Raw genomic sequence first — 15,396 nt, forward strand, 5'->3', positions numbered from 1 at the left:
TATCTCTACTTCATGACATTCATGTCATCTGAGTTTGACTTAATGTTTTTCTAGAACCTCGAGGTGTATAATTAGGTTATTGTGATCTCATTGATTTTTTTAATGTAATCACTTATAACTATAATCCTTCTTAAGAATTCTTTTTTCTACTTGCTTTGGTAGGCTGTGTCATAATTTTCATTTACTCATAGGATTTCAAAAACTTCCTTGATTTCCTCAATGACCCACTGTTCACTCAAAAATGTATTTTATAATACTACTTAGCTTCTTTTATTCTACTATTATCTGATGAAATGTAATTATGTCAATTTTGATTTGTGTCCTATAATGTGAATAGTTATAAAGGAGGGCCCATGTGCAGTTGAGAATAATTGTATTCTGTATTTATTGGATGGAATACTCTAAGTATCTGTTAAACACTATTGCTCTATCATGCTGTTTACTTATGCTGCTCCTTTGCTGATTTTTAGTTTGAAATAAGTGCCTAAAGATGAAAGTACTGAAATCTCCCACTGATTGTACCTGATATTTGGTATATAAATGTTAACAATATTTAATGTTTTTTCTTCCATTAGTTTATTTACTCATTTTATATACTGACGGTAGACCCTCTCCTCCTCCCAGTCCCCCTCACATGGCCCCTGATCTCCCCCCTCTTCTCTGAGAAGGGGGAGGACCCCTTGGGTCCCAACCCATCCTAGCATATCAAGTCACTGCAGGACTAGCCACATCCTCTACCACTGGGACCAGACAGGTCAGCCCAGTTAGGGGAACAGGATCCACAAGCAGGCAACAGAGTAAGGGAAAGAACCCACACTAGTTGTTGGGGGACCACATAAAGACTGAGATGCACATCTGCAGGGGGTCTAAGTCCAGCCTGCATACGTTCTTTGGTTGGTGGACTGATTTCTGGGAAGCCCCAAGGTCAATCCAAGTTAGTTGATTCTGTTGGTCTTCTTATGGAGTACATATCCCCTCCAGGTTCCTCAGTCCTTCCCCCAACTCTTCCACAAGAGTTCCTGAGCTCAGTCTAATGTTTGACTGTTAGTCTCTGCCTCTGTTTCAGTCAGCTGCTGGGAGGAGTCTTTCAGAGGACAGTTATGCTAGGCTTCTGTCTGTTCATTCAGGCTGACAAATATAAACAGCCTGAGGATCCAGGGTTGTTGAAGGAGGAAGGTGGGCCTGCAATGTATCCCCTATTGATCTTCTGAGGACAACTTGGCACACTCCCAAATTAGCTGACAGGGTTTGCTACTGCAGTCATTTATGTCTGTCTCGCACAGGTCATCTGTGTGTATCCAGGCCAGCAGTGACAAATATAGCTATCAACAGTGTCTTCACATGTTATATTATTGTGATGAGGCTTTGACCAACAAAGAGGCATGAAAGTCTCACAGTATGTCCCTGTGAATCTACTACCTGTGCAGTCATGGTAGTAGTTCTTTCCTCTATCCACATGTAGACCTCCATGGATATATGGCTGACTGACCCATTCACCAGAGTTGAGTTCACAGTGATCTCCAAGGGATCCAGGTGAACAGTCACAGAAGTAGGCCCCAAGAGCATTCTGGCACATGGCAATATGTAGACATAGCTGGAATCCACATTTTCCAACTCACAGTGTACACCAGAATACTCTTGAGGGCAAACACACAAGAATCTTTCTATCTCATTGAGGCATACAGCCTCATTCTCATTCATGCATGAGTCAGAAACACGTTCATCCACTTCCAAGTCACACTGCTTGCCTTAGTATCCAGTCACCCAGAAGCAGGAGTAGCCATTGATTCCATCCTAGAACACAGCCCCATTGTGGTAAAGACTAGAAGCACACCCACTGCGATCTGTCTCACAGAACCTTCCAGCATATCCATCAGGACAGTGTTTCCTTTATTAATATGCAGTGATCTTCAACTTCATGTTTTCAAACCACATTTCTCCCACTCACTCCAGCACCTACAATGCTCCAACCTCTTCTGTGTATTGATTCTTTATCCATCCAGTTGTATTTACACAGTCCAGACCTTTTGTCTTGGGCTTTCATGACATCACTTGTGAGAATTCACTGCTGGCAGCTACAGCTGATGCTAGTCAGCAGGAATAATACCACAACTCATTTCTTGTGGACCCAGCTCATTGAGAAATGCAGACATTGCCTTATTTCTCTTTATTTCTCTTAGTCTTTCTTATATATAAATAGGATTTATTATGTTTTTATCTTCACATTCTTTATCCACTGGCTCAGATGTAGCTTCTAATCTACCATCTTACCTTTAAATTCCAACATACAAATCCTACATAACTTAAGGAACAGTGAAAAAGCTCTGTAACACACCATCATTATACTACACATAACAATATCAGTATAAAATACCATAAATACTACCCAATCACATGTATGCACACCAGTACCTCACCCATTTTAAAAGATCAGTCAAGAATGTGTGTTGTTCAGAATGAGTATTTTTGTGGTTAAATAATAAAATAGCATCAATATAAAATATTAATGCATTACCCCTTAACAGTGAACAATAAAATCTTTTTTCCTCAGTGAGCTCACTAGAAAGTCTGTGGATTTCTTTTCTGATGTTTTATTGGGTTTGATTTGAGACCTCAGCCTCCCAAGTAGTGTGGATTAAAAGTACGGCCAAACTAGCATTTACAGAAATATGAAGAGGTAATTCTTGATGTCCAGGTGATCTTGGAACTTTGGGTTGTGGTCAGTTTCTAGGTAAGTTGTTGGAATGAGGGGGCATGTTGACTGGTTGCTCCTTTTGACAGAGCTAACAGGTGACAGTTCTGGTTAGAAACATCTGACATAAATAAGACAAGTGTTAGGAGAGGGCAGCTGTAAGCCTTGAATAATTATTGTGCTGTGACTAAGGAAATATCTTTCCATATACAAGGGAATAAACAGGACCATCTCTCATAGTAAACTGCGCCTTCAGTAGTCAAGCTTCTAGAAATACCAGCCTTTCAGTTGCATAATTTACATATTTTTTCTAGTTCTTTGAGACTTTTTGATAATATTTACCCCTCCTCCTGCAACTCTTCCCATCCACCCCTTTTCTATCCACCTAAATTCTATATCTTTTAAAAAGCCTTTCAAGACCAGTTTATGCTGCTCCAATAGTTTTGGATCTGAGGTCTTGCACTGGACCATGGTCAACTTACCAGTGGCTCCAATCTTAAAGAAAACTATCTTTCTTTCTATCAGCTGCTAACAATTGTCAGTAGCTCCAAGTAGACTGTGATTATTCCTCCACGTGCTTTGGAGTGCATAATATTTGGAGTACTTATGAAAATGCCAGTCCTTGGAGCGCCCCACTTTCCTTTTCTGAGAGCCAGAGGTAGACTGGCATTGTTGCAGTGGCTAATGGAGCAGGGGAGTTGTTCTAGCTCCCTTTGATCTGGCAGTTTGCATGCATTTCCACATTTAGATTAGCATTCTCCCTGATTTGTGCAGTATAACCAAGCTGTTATGGCAGGAATTTTAGGTAAAAAGACAAATCAGGCAATTTGGTATAAGTCATGAAAGACGCTTACCTGTAATTACAGTGTGAAGGTCTACATAGTGGACACCAAAATCCAAGCCTGAGGGAAATCCAGATTCAAGTGTCCAAAGATGTTGCTCGGTTGAGTTAAAGACATGACGTTGAGCCAAATGGGGTTCAGAGATCCAGGGATATTCCAAAGAAAAAACAGCAAATATAAGTAAGAGTAATACATATTAACCATTTTTTAGACAGGTTCTTATGCAACCCAGGCTAGGCTGTAATCCTACTGCTTTGCTCCTTTTAGTCATAGGATTTCAGGTGTATACCACCAAGGCCAGTATTCATGGTATATGGAAAGAATATTTCACCCACAGGTGACTTTTTACAAGTTATAAGTCTGACCTTTTTTGCTACGTTTAGTCTGATGAAGGGGCTGAACTGAGACAGATAGACATCTCCAGATCATCTATCCTAGGCAGACATTGGCTTTGCCCATAGAAAGCCTCATCGTCTTCCAGTGAATTCTTCATATTTTAGGTTTCTGTGCTTGCTTCTGAGATTCACCTTTTAGAGAAGTAGCTGCTGAATTGGCCATTGTCATGTCATGATTACAATATGTTCCCTGTGCTACATGTGTAGTCTCCTTCTTAGGTTGGATGCAGTCAGGATACAGAGTAAAGTGCCAAAATACACAGCATGAAAATGAAACACATAAATACAAATAGACAAAGATAGAAATGCAAAACTGTACAGAAGAGAACAAATTGGGCTCATCTACCTGGCTGTCCTTGGCTAGAACTCTGTACTGATTAACATATCCTTTATATATTTCTCTATATACTGTCAAAGACATGGATGAAGCTAGAAATGTGGGAGGATGGACTCATACTTGCTCTGCAAAAGAACCTCCACTATGCTGTAGTTGAGAGAACTGTTCTAAGGGGATCCTGAAGTAGCAGATGTGTAGGAGGAGTAAGTGTAGAGACATAATGTAATGCAGCATGGCTACTATAGTTAATAAGACCATATTGTACTTAGTTTTTTTTAAAAAGAACTAGATTTTAGCTGCTCTTGTTATAAATAATAAGGTTGTGAGATAATAGATCTATTAATAATATGTGGATGCTTTAAAGCTAAGATACACATATCAAAGTCCTGTTAGCTAGCATTGTAGGAGAATATAGTGAGTTCAGGTCTTCTTGGCTGATGAGACATTATCTCAATACAAACACATCAATAGCTGCTCTTCTCATATAAGATGTACAACCAGAAAAAAATCTTCAGTGCTCAGAGCAGAAATGGCCAGAGAGGAAAAAAGGAAATTTCCGCTGTGGCCACTAAAACAGATTTCATTCACATCAACAGCAACTGGAGCAGAAGTCCTAGATCTCAAGACACTTTACTACTTGAAAACACAGGTATGGATGAAGAAACCAAGGAAACCAAAACTAGAATCTGACAAAAATAGATATGGCTGGATAGGTGTGGAGTTAGAAGACTTCATAAATCCTAAACTGCAAGGAATGGGCTGTAGAAAGTCTTCTCCCATGATCAAAACTGCCATGACTTGAGAAGCCATGATAATGGAAAAATAACTCTGTGACAAAGATAGCTATAGTTGGGGGAAACTGAAAGATACATTTTTTTTTCTGGAAGGAGCCATAACATACAATGTTTATAAAGATCAAGCCCATAAGCAGAGTAGACAGACTTTGAGAGGCATGAGCTAGGAATGGCTCTTTGCATTATCAAAGCATATGTGCCTGAAAAGCATGCAGGTAAAGAACTTATTTCTTGGCCAGAGGTGGAAACATTTTTTTCCTGACCAACTTTGTTGAGCCTAGGGGAGAAGAGAAGCTGGAGAATTTCCTTAAGCAGGGTGGATATAAAATGGGAAGATATGGTAATGGAAAACTTCTTACTTTACCAAGCAACTTTAGCTCATGATGAAATGGATTTGGAAGGTACTTTACAGCTATGACCCTGCACTGAATGAGAGGACATAGAAGTTGAGCATCACTTTCTTGTCAACAGCATCTATATCAAGGAAAACACATAGTGACAGATGGCTTATTCCAGCATCAGGGAGGATATGAGTGCAAAGAATTCAATTTATTGTGAAAGTAGTTGTGAATTATAAATATATAGGCATGGAAAATTATATCATGACTTAAAAACCCTTGAGTGAATAAATCATTCTAGATATTCTTTTTGAAGCCAAAGTCCATAATGATAATATAAAACTTAGACCTGGATCATATCTCTTATGATTACTCATTTTCAGTAAAAAGTTAATATGAAAAACTTCTTCACCACACCAAGAAGCTGTGGTTAAGAAAGGCATGAGATAGTCATATTTGCTAAAAATATTGCCTATGGTAGAAAATGTAGCATGTAGAATATATTTCATGAAGTATATAGGAAAATGTTGGCCATTTTCATCATCACACAGTTATTGCCATGGATAGGAGCACTCAAAACAATTATGCCTTTGAAAGATGGGAAAGTTGAAGATTTTAGTAGCTATTAAAGTAATATATATGGGAAGGACAAGAATATGAAGTAGATATTGATGAATATCAATATGATTTGAAGGCAGCTATAGCTTGAGAGGACATAGAGATTGATGACTCTTGTGTGACCAAAACAAATCCAGCTATGGAAGACACATGCAATAATTCCTCACTGAATAGAATAAATAATGATGGTGAAGATATAAAAGTAGCAAACTTCCTTTGAAAGCTACATGACATGACCTCTTTGGAAATGGTTGATTTAAAAGACTGACTTCCTGACCAGAACACAGGCAACTAGATAAAAAAAACTGGATCTGGAACACTTAATGATCAAAGCAGAAAGAGCAGAAATAGTAAAATGCAGAGAATATTTTTTCAGGGTTCATGCTAATCTTAATTTGAAAAACATCTCATGGAAAGCTTCTTCTAATATAAAGTAAGAAGAGATGAGGGAGCCATAGAGATCAGAACAGAAGTGCCAATGAAAGACAGAGTAGGAACCATAAAATACCAAAAAGGTAATTGTTATGTCTAAGAAGTTTTGTGATAGCTAAACCACACAGCTGAAATGTATCTTTCACTGTTAGACAAGAGGATGCGGGGAAAAAAATATGTATACAGAAAAGACATCCCTTGGTCAGACTTCATAGTTCAAAAATGCACACGCTGGAACAACAAGAAAAATTCTATACCTAACCAGGAGTATCAAAGGGAAAAAACCCTGGAAACTATAAGGCAGATACAGGGAAAATAACATCAGAGAAAACAAGCAAATGGTAACCAGCGAAAAAGACTTCATGATGGACACCCCCAAAATGATCTAACACCTTTGCCCACACCATCAAGTACCAATTTCTGCATGTATTCTACATATCCAGACATATTTTAAGAGGATAATCCACCATATTCTTAGCCCAAGCAAGGGTCATAAGTCATGTGTACCAGAACAAAGAGGTGAATGCCTCAGTTACTCAGTTCCTCAGGCAATATCCAGCTTAAAGGGCCACTACAGATCCAGTGTCCCAGCTCCATTTGAAAAATGTTAAAACCCAGAGCAATCGTCAAAGGGTAGGTTCACAGACACTTAGATCTAGATGGATTTGTGCACCTTATACACTAGACCAGCAAGGAAGTGCTCCAGTTCTCCACGTGCCTAGTCCTAACTTCACAATGCATGGCCAGGCTGACGACACAGATTCTCTGTGCTAGTCCAATCGAGTTGGAACAAGACATGTATTTGTAGCCCATCGCCTCAGACTGAGGCATAGCTGGAGTCCCACATATGCAACAGGCCAGCCATCTTTGAGTCTCACATGCTTTCAGGTTCATGCAGACCCTATTACCCAGGATCCGATACAACTACATCCCTCACCCAAAATATGGAGTGACCCCAATTCTCCCTCCTTGGCTCTGTCTGTTGCTCTCTTGACTTAATTGGTGTTGCTCAGTTTCTGCTCTTGGCCAGTCTGTTGACACACTTATGTCTCTGCATTTCATCCCAGAATCAACTGGGGTCCCACTGCTCAAGGTTATCTACCCTAGGGCATGGGCCAGACTTTCATTCACTCATGTGATTCCCATATTCTATGAAGGCCTGACTAGCCTGTGAAACTCCAAAGCATAGTGAGTGACACAGGAACTATCCAACAAAATTGTGCCCACTAACCAATACATATGCTTTTGGGGGGCATAGAACCTTACATCTGCCAAGCCTAGAGCTTGCCCCAGCTTTCTCTACCCTACATTCTCTATCAGCCTAAGACAGCCATTCTCTACAGTCTCAGTGCCTCCACCCTATACAATACAATTCCTAACACTGTGGCGACCTGCAACAGTAACATTATTCCTGTTGCTATTTCATGACTACAATTTAGCTACTGTTATGAATTGTCATGGAAAACAGTATGTGTTTTCAGAAACACACACTACAGTTTGAGAACCACTGCCATAATCTATGGGCTCTGTGGATTTTCCCAGCAGTCAACCAGTTGTGTGCCATAGTTCCCTCCACCAGGCCCACACCAAGGCTCAGTCAATGTAGTCTGGACAGCTCACAGGTCAGAGAAGGATAAAGAGCACAATGGGACTTATGAGGCCACATGCTGTTAGACTGTGCTGGTGTCTTGATGGCTGCATAATAGTCTATCAGGAAGAATCACCCCTACCCTGAATGCCCTGCTTCCCACATTTGAGGCCCTATTTGGGTAGAGATGGCCATGCAATGTCCCATGCATGGCCCAGTCTGTGTCAGATTGCAATCCACCTGGTATCTGTCTGTCCAAAAGTTGCTAGGACGATGCAGCCTACAAACCAGCAAGACCTTGTCAGTGTCCAGCACATGACACCGCTACACTGTACCACATGCTTAGACTTAGCTGGAGTAGGATACCATGTGCAACATCCCAGCAAGATGAGTACCCCAGATCATCGACGACAGACACAGTCCCATAACCCTAGGCAGAGGGGGAGTCAGCAGCCTACGCTCAACCCTGGCAATGTGAAGACCACAAGCATACATTTACAGGATTGTTTTCACAGGCAGCCAGGTCTAGATGGATTTGTACTCTTTGTGCATGAGACCCATGAGGAAGCACTCCAGTTCCCCACATGCCTAGCCCTGTCTTCACAATGCATGACCAAGCTGAGGGTACAGATTCTGTGTGCCTAGGACACACAGTTACAGCAGATCACCAAGGTTAGATGCCTAGTTGAAGTGGTCCCTCATCTGCATCAGACCAGCCAGCTTTGAGTCCCACACCCCCACCTGATCTTACAGTCCTCACCACCCAGGATCAGATGGGGTTCGGTGACCCTGATTCACCCTCCTTGACCTTGTCCATTGTCCTCTGGACTTGCTGGTATTGCTCAGTTTTGTGCTCCTGGCCAGTCATTTGAGGTTCTTCTAACTATGTATTTTTACCCAATTTTAATCATCACAGAATGAAATGGGATCCCATTGCTCCAGGTCAGACCAGCCTGGGAGGTTGCCTGTATCTTCCCTCACCCATGGGATTTCTATACTCTAGGAAGGCTTGCCTAGGGTCCAGGAGCCCGTGCAACACCGAAACTTAAGTTACACATGTAAATACCCACCATCATTGTTGCAACACACCCAGCACAGAGGGCTTCCTGTGGCATTGAGCCTTACCTCTGCCAAGCCTAGATCTTGACACAGTTCTCTCTACTGTACATTCTCTAAAACCTTAAGAAAGTGGTTCAAAATTTGCAGTGCCTCAAACCTCTATGATATAAATCCTAATATTTTGATGACCTGCAACTATAAAATTATTTCCATTGCTACTGCACGACTATGATTTTGAATAGTCCTGGAAATAAATCTGTGGTTTCAGATAATCATTTCTGGCTTAAGACCCACAGTTTGAGAGCCACTGACATAATCCATAAACTTTGTGGTTTTCCACAGTACTCAAGAGGTTAAGTGGTCTAATCCCTTGGTTCCCTCTATCAGGCCCACATCAAGGCCTTGACAATTTAGTCTTTAGAGCACCATAGGCCAAAAAGGGACAAACTTCTTGGGACTCAAGAGGCCCCATACTGCTAGACCTTGCTGGTGTCTTAAAGATTGCATAATATTCTCTCAAGGAGGATCACCTCTACCTCTGTCCACCAGCAGGGTTTCGTAATTAGAGGCCTTTCTCCAGTCAAGATGGCCATACAATATCCCTTGGCACAGGCTCCCTAAGTTCCCACAACACCTGCTGTCTATGTATCCCAAGTTATTTGGGGTCACACAGCCTACAAACCAGCAAGGCCTTGTCACTGTCCAGGAGATGATACACCTACAGTGTTCTATGGGCTTAGACCTAACTTGGGTAGGGTGCCATGTGCAACAGCCCAGCAAGGTGAGTGCCCCAGACACTCAACTGTGCAGGCAGGGTAGGGGAGTCCACAGCCTATGCTCAAACTGTGCAGTGTTAAGAAGACAGACCTGCCTTTACAGGATTATGTTCACAAACCGCCAGGTCGAGAAGAATTTGCACCCCTTGTGCACAAGACCCGTCAGGGAGTAGTCCATTTCTCCACATGCCTAGCCCTGTCTTCACAATGCATGACCGAGTTGAGGATACAGATTCTGTGTGCCTAGGATACACATTTGCAGCAGATTGCCAAGGTCAGAGCCCTAGGGTGGGAAGTTCCTCATCTATATGAGTCCCACATCTGTTCATGTTCATGCAGTCCTCACCACCCAGGATCAGATGGGGTCTAGTGACCCCATCTACTCTCCTTGACTTTGTCCATTGTCCCCTGGACTTGCTGGTGTTGCTCAGTTTTGTGCTCCTGGCCAGTCATTTGAGGTTCTTATAACTCTGTATTTTACCCAGTTTTAATCATCCCAGAATGAAATGGGATCCCATTGTTCTCTGTCAGACCAGCCTTGGAGGTAGGTAGACTGTGCCTTCCACTCACCCATGTGTTCCCCATAAAGGCCTGCTTATAGTCCAAAAGCCCATGCAACACCAAAGCTCAGTCAGTGACACAGGTAAATACCTACCACCATTGTTAGAACACACCCAGGACAAAGGGCTTCCTGGGACATTGAGCCTGACATCAGCCAAGCCACCCTACATATTCTATCACCATAAGGCAGCAGATCACAACATTCCCAATGCTTCAACAGTCCTGAATGATATGTTTCTTCACTTTGTGGTGACCTCCAATCCTAATATTATCTTTTTTCTACTTCATGACTAATTTTCCTCCTGTTCTGAATTGCCATGTAACAGAGTCTGTGTTTTCAGACAATTCATCTGGGCCACACTTTTAGAACAACTGCCATAATCCACGTGCTCTGTAAATGTTTACAGAACTCAACCCTTTTTAGTGGCCTAGTCACATTGTTCCCTCAATCAGGCCCACACCAAGACCTCGTTGGTATTCTACTCTCATGTTTAGATACATTTATACATCCTGCATACTAAGCTAGCAGAGAGAGAACTCCGATTCCTTACATACCTACCCCTAAATTTGCAATTCACATTCTTGCTGAAAATCTGTGTTGTAGACCAATCTAGTGAAACTAACACAGACATTTCCAGGTCTTGGACACGGGCATGGCCCTAGGTTGTATCTGATAGCTACATCAGTCCACACAGCTCTGATATCCTGAAGGGTCCTTTGTGTGCCCTCTTCCCAGAATTGGCTATGATCTCACCAGCACCCACATTTGCTGACTTCATTAATTACCTGTAGCCTGCACATTGGCCTTTCTTAGGAACCAACCCAATTTCCAGCCTGGCAGCATGGTGCCCATATTCCACACTTATCTCAAGTCTTAAAACCTGTGCAATGTAACATCACTTCCTGGTGAGTGATAATGATTCCACACACCCTGTCTGTTTCCATCCTTTCTAACAAGCTTCATGCTTATCAGCATAGCCTTGTATTTATCCCTAGAATTTCACCCATGCGCACTATCCCTAAACTTTTCAGCCTACTTAGGGTCATGCAGCATATGCACCAGCTCAAAGTGAGTGACATAGATTCTTAAGTGCTTACATAATCACCATAGTGTCATGCCTAGCTGAGGGTCCTACAGCCTGCTCACCAGCTTATCCTGCTCTCTCTCTCTCTCTCTCTCTCTCTCTCTCTCTCTCTCTCTCTCTCTCTGTGTGTGTGTGTGTGTGTGTGTGTGTGAATGTTCCTCATCGTTTTCATACACTTGTCATCTTCATACTCCCAGAAGTCCTATCTATGTCCAGCAGACTGTTCTATGGCCAAGCCTAGTGAGCCATCTAGATCCTCGGTCACCTCCTCTGTCTACATCCTTGCATGCATAGTCTGTATATAAATCCATCCTGGTAAATTACTTAGACCCCCACTCACCTGCACCTTTTCCACACTCCCAGGAATTTCAAAATGTCATAAGGAAGCATGTTATTTTGTAAGCTTCCTTAAAATTTCATATCACACACATATGTATATGCATATTTGGAGGTATACATATATTTTAATGATAGTAAGTGACACATGGTGCAGTGTTCCCCACAAGAGCTGTAGGCTACCTAATAGATGAACAAAACAAAACAAAACAAAACAAAACAAAACAGTGCAGAACAGGGGAAACCTTCCTTTGACTTGTTGGTTAATAGGCATCCAAGAGACTTCCACAACAATTTAGGTTATTGCCATTGCCTTCCCGTGGTTCTCTTCCATAGGCTGAAGGTAAGATTCTATTGTAGAAGACATTAGACACTTTGGACACACAACTTGGAAAAATGAGCCAGAACTGACCTGGAAGCCTCTTCCCTGAAGACGAGCTCTCATAGTATCTAGAGGTGCTTGCAAACTTCCAAGGGAGAAACAAACAATAGTCCTATCTAGATGTAAAGCCTAAGAATCACAACAATGACTGGCCCAGCAAGCTCTCTCCAGTTGTGCAATAGTGACACTTTATCTTGGAGGTAACCAACAGCTCTCTAATTGGACATAAGGTTTCCTTAATAGGAAGGAATTTCTGCCTGGTACTTTCAGCCTAGACAGCTAATCATGGCTTGTGATGTTATAGACCTTAGAGGAGAATCTACTATTTCCCTAAGCGAATGTAATTATCCAATTGTATTCTCAATATTTATCCTTATACCTACAGATAAATGGAACTCTATTTCTTGATTAAGAAACTATGGGTTATATCAACAGAAATACTGCTAGGTTAGATTAAAGGGAACAGAGACCATGCAAAATGAATAAAAACTATAAATTCTAAGATGGAAGTACATAGCTATAGAACTGCAAATATGCACCAGCCTTTAAAAAATGGGCAAGCTAAGTTTGATGAAGCACATCTTTAATCCCAGCACCTATGAGGCAGAGGCAGGTGGATGACTGCAAATTCAAGGTTAGCATGGTTTACATATTAACTCATTACATTTTACTCACTTATTTGTGGGAGGAGACACTTTGTTAAGATCAAAGGACATCATGTAGCAGTTGGTTCTTTCCTTCTACATTATGGATCTTAAGGATTGAACTCAGGTAATCAGGCTTAGTTAGTATAAAGCACTGTGACCCAACTGAGCCATCTTGTCAGTCCCAACCTGGATTAAAAAAAAAAGACCCAGAATTGTTCACTTGAAAGAGGCTGCAAGAAACCACATTTATCAATTTCCTCTCCCCCACACCTAATAAGAGCAGAACATTCAAGCATTGATTTTATTTAGATGTCTATCTATAAAGAAACAAGACATATTTTTAATCAACCCAATAACTTCAAAAGATAGGTCTTATCTCTACAATCAAGGAGATTGAGCTATAAGAAAATTAAATAGATTATCCATGATCACAGATATTGTAAGTATTGCAAAGAGCTAACATTTGAGCTCCCAATCAACTGTCAATATATTTACATTGTTTTTTAATTAATTTTTTGTTTTGTTTTCAGCTTCAGGGATTGTTATTTATTTATTGGAAATATTCTTTTTATTTTCTTTTAATTTTATTTATTTTGCATCCTGACCAGTTTCCCCTCCTGTCTTTCCTCCAAGTCCTTCCCTTCCCCTCCCCCCAGATCTAGCCCTACTCAATTTCTTTTCAGAAAAAGACCAGCCTCAGTGGATTTCAACTAGCCATGGCATATCAAGTTGTGGTAAGATTAGGCACTTTCTCTTCTACTAATGCCAGAAAGGCAACCCAGTAGGGAGAAAGGGTCCCAAAGGCAGGGAACAGAGTCAGAGACAACCCCTGCTCCCACTGTCAGGAGTCCTACAAGAAAATCAAACTCCACAACTGTAACAAATGTGTAGAGGTCCTAGGTCAGTCCCATTTAGTTAAATTTTTAACTTAGCATATAAAGTAATGGCCTTTACTCTGTCATTAGTTAATGTATCTTTCTTCTTATTCTTTCTTCTTATTTGCTCCCCGCCCCCACTGCCCTACCCATAGTTCCCTCCCCCTCTGGCTGGTTCTCTTCCTTTCCCCGACATAGTCCCCTATTCTGCTTTTATAAATCACATGTGTTCTATTATGTTCTCTTCCAACCCCAACTCAAGATCGCTTCTTTCTGTGGCATCTACATTTTTTATGACCATCAGCCATGTTCCCAAGGTGTCGTTATTTAAAGTGAACAACAGGAGTAAGTTAAGAGGTAGGAAAGAAAGTGGAACACTGGTGGGTGTTCTCTATTTCCCTTCAAGTTTACAAAACTCATCACATTGTAGGAGACCCGGAAAGCCAGAGTTTTCACAGGAAGTGATTAAACTTGGACTCTTATTAGATTCTTTCCCAAGGTCACAGAACTGAAAATGTTCTGGGGGGAGCTTCTTGAGGTAGTTTTAAATTTATTTTTGTCTCTTTAATTCCATCTCAGCTAGACAGAAAATGGAAAAACTGTAGGGCTTTATGTTCCAAAACCGTTACTCATCATAGCTCCACCCCCACTCCCACTGTCACCCTCATAATACCACAGTCCAAGAAATAATGCAATGTACCTTTTGGGAAAAGTGACTTTATAGTTGTTTTGGATCTTAAGAACATACACTTTCCTTGCCTGATGATTTCTCACCTTAACTTCCAAGCAAAGTGTTTCCTAATACAGACTTCTGCTAGGGACAGCTGCTTCCCAGTCCTGCCCAGTCTCCAGTGGGTAATAATACTGGAAACTTTAGAAACTCTACCAGCAAATAGGACAGAGGCGGCCTACCTGACCAGTGGCTTCTGTGATAAGTCTTCTGAGAAGGATGTTATTCTGCAAGAACAAATCTTTCAGACCTGCTTTCTGTCAGGGGAGTAGGGTAAATGTTGAAAAATAGAAGAGGGTGTACAACATGAACATAGGATATATGGCTGTTCCAAGAAGAAAAGGGTACATGAAGAACATACTCTAACTTTTGTCTTATCCCCAAGTAATATCTTGAAATAATTGCAGAGAGAATCTAATTCATTGGCTATATTTTACAAGACACACCACAACAGATCTTAGCCATGCATCTCAAAAGCTTCAGGTGTTGATCTTGCTTTGTCTTACCTACCAGTCAGAGAGCACTAGAAGACAACAGGCCTGCCATATATACAGTGCTAGCCTTTTGGTAAAACCATGCATAACATTTTGTTAACCCTGATTCATTCCTCCATAGCCAAGAAGTTCTTCACCCTGCCAAATCCACAGCTTTCTTGGATGCTAGCATGGGCCAGTTCCCTTCAGCTGGTCTTCCCAGCTGGACTTTGATTAGGAATTCAGTAATACTCAATCATGCTACAGTAATTTCTCGTGACTCATCCTTCTAATGACACATCAGAAGGGATGAGCCTCTGGTAAAAAGCCTTGGAGTATTTACTTTAACATGCTTATCCTTACTGATCCTGTAAGTAATCTACCCACATCCCAAAGTTAACATTCCCATCTTTTTGGCATCATCTGGCAGTGCTAC

The 15,396-nt window shown here is 41.3% G+C and overlaps 1 long non-coding RNA gene and 1 pseudogene across 2 annotated transcripts in view; both read right to left on the reverse strand.

The window, feature by feature from the left end:
* The window catches only part of Gm50594, a 52,545-nt gene extending 39,642 nt beyond the window's left edge, over positions 1-12,903 (reverse strand). For both annotated transcript variants that reach the window (XR_001782838.2, XR_001782837.2), the window contains exon 1: positions 3,547-12,903. This is a non-coding gene — a long non-coding RNA (predicted gene, 50594). The remainder of the gene's footprint in view (positions 1-3,546) is intronic.
* Gm14824 (predicted gene 14824) lies at positions 1,116-1,882 on the reverse strand (annotated as a pseudogene).
* Positions 12,904-15,396: the final 2,493 nt, after the last annotated feature.

The sequence above is a fragment of the Mus musculus genome, chromosome X (assembly GCF_000001635.26).
Source record: "Mus musculus strain C57BL/6J chromosome X, GRCm38.p6 C57BL/6J".
Lineage (NCBI taxonomy): Eukaryota > Metazoa > Chordata > Mammalia > Rodentia > Muridae > Mus > Mus musculus.